Source organism: Magnolia sinica, chromosome 13, assembly GCF_029962835.1.
Source record: "Magnolia sinica isolate HGM2019 chromosome 13, MsV1, whole genome shotgun sequence".
NCBI classification, from domain to species: Eukaryota; Viridiplantae; Streptophyta; class Magnoliopsida; order Magnoliales; family Magnoliaceae; genus Magnolia; species Magnolia sinica.
Genome location: NC_080585.1, coordinates 56,217,419 through 56,223,713, shown reverse-complemented (window position 1 = coordinate 56,223,713; position 6,295 = coordinate 56,217,419). Strand labels below are relative to the sequence as shown.

Genomic DNA, 6,295 nt, shown 5'->3' with positions numbered 1-6,295 from the left:
CTACTTCTTTTTCCTTCTCTCTTTTCTTAATGTACTCTTTTATTTAACCCCATTCTCTTCCTTTTCTCTAAGAATCTTTAGATCTATAATCCAAATCTTGTTTCTTTTTATCTAAATCATTAGATCTCAAAAGATTTTCATCCCCACATAAAACCCATCACCCAAATATAAATTTGAAGAAACACCAATTCTTTTATGAATTTTTCAGATTTCCCAATCCAAGAAATTCCTATTTTTCCGGATTAGAAAATCCACATGGATCGTTAGACATACCTATTGCAAGATGAAAGTTCTATCTTTCGCCGGATCTAACTAAATTCAGATTTTAAAATTCAATACTTCGTGTTTGTGATGGATGGTCATAATCAATGTTATATTAACCTTATTTCTTTCTTGTATTAATGAGTATAAGGCTGATATTTTATTTATTTTTTAAGATTGTAAAAATCTGCCCCTTTCAAATACCATGCTCATTTAAGGTTAGATTAAGCCGTCTTACATCAAGTGCCCCTTTTGAAACTTTAAGGACACCATCAATACCAGTGAACTTGTACCCTATAGCCTCGAGTGCACTGAGAGAAATCAGACTTTTCTTCATATCAAGAATGTGCCTGACATCAGTTAGGGTACGCTTCATCTCATCAAATATCTTGATGCTCACCATACTACTAGCCACAACATTACAGGCATTGTCATTGCCCATAAAAATCTGTCCACCATCGCATTCTTTGTAATTGGCGAACCAACTCTGATGAGGAATAATGTGATATGACGCTCTTATGTTCAGGATCCACTCATCTCCATGATTGTCGTGCAAGTGTCCGATCATGGACACAGATAATACATCACCACCACTTGTCTCTTCATGAGATGTGATAACATTGGCCTCCTTGGAAGAAGCCGCTGAATTTTCTTTCTTTGTTTTAGGATTGTTACAATCCTTCTTCATATGTCCAGACATCCCACAGTTCCAACACTTTAGTTTTCTTTTGCCCTTGCCCTTGGATTTGGATATATGTCTTGAAGATCCTGTATCTCGCTTAGAATTTCTGCCTCTCGTTATCAGTGCATCAGAAGATGTCCCTATGTCGCCATTAAGCTTTCTCATAGCCTTCCCTTGAAGGGTTGAGATAACGATGTCAACACTCATGTTTTTATTCGTAGAGCACATTGTGTCCTTAAATGACTCATACGACACCGAAAGAGAATTCAACAACATACATGCTTGTTCCTCATCTTTCATCACTTCCTCCATATTTAGCAATTTGCAAACTAATTTATTAAAGTTGCTGATGTGAGCCTCCAGATCTCCACCCTCTACCATCTTGAAGTTATACCACTGACGCTTCAAGTGTAGGCGATTTTCAGAAAAAAATTTCGCATAGATATCTTCTAACTTCGCTCATAAACTAGCCGCAGTTTTCTTCCTCAAAACATTATAGAGAACCTCATCTGCGAGACAAATGGATTGAGGATAAGGCCTTCTTATCAAGAGTATTCAATTTATCATCAGTCATACTAGACTTTCTTGCCTCAAGAGCACCATCTTTGCCTTGCTTGGTTAAGGAACTGATCATCTTGATCTTTCATGACTCAAAATTATTTTTCCCTAAGTACTTCTCAATATCATACATGGTACTTCCCATTATTGCTAATCCTGCAGATTCAGATCTGTGCTCCAACAATTGCTCTGATACCATTTGTTGGGATTTGAGCTCTGGAATCACATAGATCTAAATCTAGGATAACAATCCAAGAGCACCAAGCCATCACAAGAAACACAGAGATTTAATGTGGAAAGCCCTTGAGGGAAAAAACCACGGCACAAAGCGACAGAAAATTCCACTATGAAAGCATGGATTACAAAGAGAGAGGACTTACCCGGCTTGAGCAATCCTTAAACCTCACCTTTTCTCCACCCCTTGAAACCATAGGACCATTTTGGAAATACTTAGAACCTCTTAGAATACCCTCCCAGTCCCTATACAACCCTTTATATATAGTTTTAGAAAGAAGTAGAATCAGAATAGGAAATAAAAAATTGCAAAATCTGCGTTTCTGCAAAAAATTTGTGTAAACCTTCGATGACATCGAACCTAATTTGATGTCATCAAATAAGGACCAAAACTGTCCAGCAATCGGGGCTGAAAACGGTGGAAAAATTCAATTTCATCGAGTTTGCTTCGATGTCATCGACTGGCTTCGATGACATCGAAGTTGGTTTGATGACATCGAACCCTCCAAATAGATTTAAGACATCTGGCAGCAACAATGAATATGACATGATTGTCTGGTCTAACATGTCTCTTATGATCATGTGGCAGGCTCTCGAAGAAATGGCCAAGAAAAATGATGGCAAGATTACCTGTCCAAGAACAGGTCTGATTTGCAACTATACAGTGCTAGTTAAGGCATATATCTCATAACTCAAATCAGACAAATCTTTCTAATCAGGTATCGGCTGCACCAGAAATTGCGCAACACATCCTGTTTTCAATTCAATGTATCTTAAGTCAAGTTGTATGTTATAAAGTCGGTGGGTCTGTTGGCATGTTGTTCTCTCTACAGATAATGGTGGTTGATTTAAAGATAATGTTATTTAGGGATGTACCCTGACCATGTTTATAGCCGATGAAGGTCTTTGCATGTGATGAAGGTGCTTCATGCTTTCTCTTTTTCATTTTACTAAACTGGAATATTGATGTTCTTGTATCTTATGGGAGCAGCATTGCCTTTCAAATGTGTAAAATAATTATTACATCTATGGATCAGAAAACTTCAAGGACAATTTGTATTGACATTTGGATTTTTATTTATTTTTATTTTGTGGAAAGAAATATGGAGGTGACTTTGTATTGGGAATTTAATGCAACTCTTCCGGGTCCTTACTCATGCCTCGGTGGTAGAGTCACAAGAATTTCAACACAAGGTCATGGGTTCAAGTACCTACTATGGTGAGTGTGTGTTGGGGTGTAAGTATGTGTTAAAAAAAATCTATGGTCTCAAGAAATCTCTAATATGGATGGTATGGGTCCTTCCAACATATAGGAACTCCTGGTACTACTGTGAAGATGGAAAGCAGTTATATTTGTTTAGTTATTTACAGAAGGTCTTGAAATTTTATTGCAATCAAAAGAACATTAGACTAGAGGGAAAGACTTCCTGATACAACAAATTATTGTGATACTCTCCCCCTCCTATCTATGCATTTTTCTTTTTTGTGGGGGAGCAAGTGAGGAATGGGAGCAAGGAATGACTCTCTTATTACTTGGGGAAAAAAATCCGAAAGAGATGCAACAAAAAGAGGCAAGCTCTGAGAGAGAGAGAGAGAGAGAGAGAGAGAGAGAGAGAGAGAGAAGGGAGCCCATACCCTGGGCTCCAGGGAGCCTACACCGATTTTTCCTCCATAATGCAATTTTTAATTCTCTACAAAAATTTTCTCTAAATTTTTTTTCTTCCGAGATGATTATTCCTTTCTTTCTAATTATGTTTCCCTCACCAATGGTGATGCGAGGCAATCCATTCTTGCTAGGATTAACCCCTCATCTCTTTATTGTTGGGAATAAACAATGAAAAAATTAAATTAAATTGAAAAAATATTTCACTAGGCTAAATCAAGTATAATATATGCTATCCTTAAAGCGTGATTCGCCCCCTTATCAACTGCTGATGGGTTACAGGCGAATTGCTTCCAAGATAAGACAAGCCTTATTTGGATCCAGCGTGCAGCAATCATGATAGGTCTACTGTGGAACAAATTTAACGTAGCAGATCTCTTCTGACAGACTTACACGGTAGAGATGATCAAAGTATTCTATATTGGAGATTTGCTTTGTATCTAATTTAATGGGAGAGAGGTGTGTTGAGATGATGAAATCGGACTGGAATGGTCCAGTTTATATAGGCATCGGGTATAGCACCATTGCTGTGTGGTATTTAATGATCTAGAACATTTGAAAAACGTTTTTGGCCGTTATCCATTAATCTTAGACGTTTCTGGTCGTTAGATTAGAAAATTTGACCGTTGGATCATCCTGGCCCATCTGTTTTCGAACCGTTGTGGCTTTTAAGATAGCTATCCATTTTTAAAAACGGCTGGAGATTTCAGATTTAAGATCTAACCATTTTCAGTCACCTATAAAACCTAGGCTCATTTCAGATTTTCAAATCCACACCGCTCTAAGGCTTTTACCAGACCCATCGCACCGTCTCGCGCCGGTTCGCGTAAGGTCACAAGGGAAGTGCAAAGTGCGCCATCTAGCGCCACTACAGCCACACTACCTCACTGCCCATGCCCTCGCCCACACCCGTGCCTGTACCCGAGCCCAAGCCCAAGCGCACGCGTGTGTGTGCATGCGTGTGTTCCAGTGCGAACGCAACCCAAGTATCACCTGCTCCAAAAACTCCAAGTAAGAATACTCTTTATAAGTCCACATATAAACCATAAAAGGATTTCATCCATTTTCGTTGTGGGACAAAGCACACACCGCACTTTTGGATTTGAAATTTTTGAAAAATCGTTTTGGCAGCCGAAATTTTGAAAATTTGAAATTTTCTCTATTTATTTTTCAAAAAACCACTAATTTTCAACATTTATTGTGCACAGAAAATGGACAATTACTTTTTTGTTTTTACAACTAATGGTTCACAAAATGGGTGCTCGGTTGGATGGATTTGGACCATCCACCGGGGGAGACTTGTGGTTCATTGCTGATGCATCTCCTGTCAGCTGTAGATGCAATAGGCTGAACCTTTATTTATTTATTATTATTTTTATATTATGGTGTACTTTTCTGCATGGAACTAGTAATGAAGACTTGCATAAATGAGTTGTGGCTAACATAGAGATGTTTGAATTCCTCTGTTGTTTTTTAGTAGCTTGGATGTCTCCAAGCAGTAAGTTTTACAAGGAAAGACGCATGGGGATTGAAACCTGGATCATTCACACAGCACGTTTGCCTCTACCAGCTCAACAAACAAGCAGATGGACATTTAAAAAAAAATAAAAAATTCAGACAGGGGCAGTTTAACCTTTTCATCTTACCCCCAGCAATCCATTGTATCAATGTAAGCTTGTGATTTGGACACGGATTTCTCGGATGCTAGGAGGGCCCACCATGATGTTTGTCAGAAATTCATTTTGTGAGCTCATTTTAGGACATGCGGCCAAAGACGAGGCGGATCCAAAACTCAAGGGGGCCATGCATGGGAAATAGGGGGGAAAGAAATGCCTACCCTTGAAGCCTGCCTGGGCTTCACCTTGATGTTTATATGACATCCAAACCGTTTATAAGGTCATCCCGTTTGGGATGAATTGAAAACACCTAAGATGAACGTGATGGATTTCTCAATGGCTAAAAATTTTGTGGTGTTACCACTTCAAAGAGTAATGTTTTCATTAGTTAATCCTCATGGTGGGCCAATCTATTGAAAGGGTTCAATGTTACATACACTCAGTGTTTTTAGTATATTGTGACCCAATCAGTTGGCTGGACTTGAGATCTATCCATCAATATATGGCATTTTCTCGCCACCTTCATGGGATATTAACAATGTTCCCAGCCCTTTTTGAGTAATCATACATGGGATGGTTCATTTAATAGTTACCAATGCGAGGTTAACCTCTTTGATGGTTCATCAAATACTACTAATACGAGTAACCCTTTGAAAGAGTTTAATTTGTTAATACTTCCCTACAGAGTTCATCAAACTAAAATGCTACTTTGGAATCATAAGGAATACAAACTAATAAAATCGAACAATGGTCCCAATATATAAAATCTGAGATTTAAGAAAATGAAGGAAAACTATAACACACTTGTCACAATGGAACATGTGCCAGAAATCTGACCAATAGTTAGATGGGTCTGTCTGTGAAGATGCCCTGGCCAATAAATAGAACCAATCACCTCATCAGTGGAGATCACCCGTCTTATGAGTGTGCTAGTATGAATTTTTGCAGCCATGTACATAAATGCCGCACCTGTTAAATGGCCCGGATGTCAAACATGTGCCACATTAGCATACATGCCCTTCTTCACCTAGTTAATTGATTATGTATCTGCAGGTTCCCGGTGCACCTGCCATGATTATGAGTGGTCTGGGTCCCTTTTTTTGAACCCATTAAGAAAGCAAGTTGGGTTTGGACCAAGTTAAAAATCCAATCTCATCCGGTTTGTATCGGGTACAAGCAGAGTTTTGTTGTAGTGGGTGGTCGAATTAGTTTTAATAGTAAAATTATATTTAATAAACATTGATTATTCTAGTTAAAGAAATGTGGTTTCTTATACCATTC

General features: G+C 38.4%; 1 long non-coding RNA gene across 1 annotated transcript; it reads left to right on the top strand.

Annotated features, from left to right (window-relative positions):
• The first annotated feature begins 2,299 nt into the window (after nt 1-2,299).
• On the top strand, nt 2,300-2,788 carry LOC131224374 (uncharacterized). Its single transcript, XR_009160861.1, has 2 exons — nt 2,300-2,454; nt 2,569-2,788. It is a non-coding gene; the product is annotated as an uncharacterized LOC131224374 (long non-coding RNA).
• Nucleotides 2,789-6,295: the final 3,507 nt, after the last annotated feature.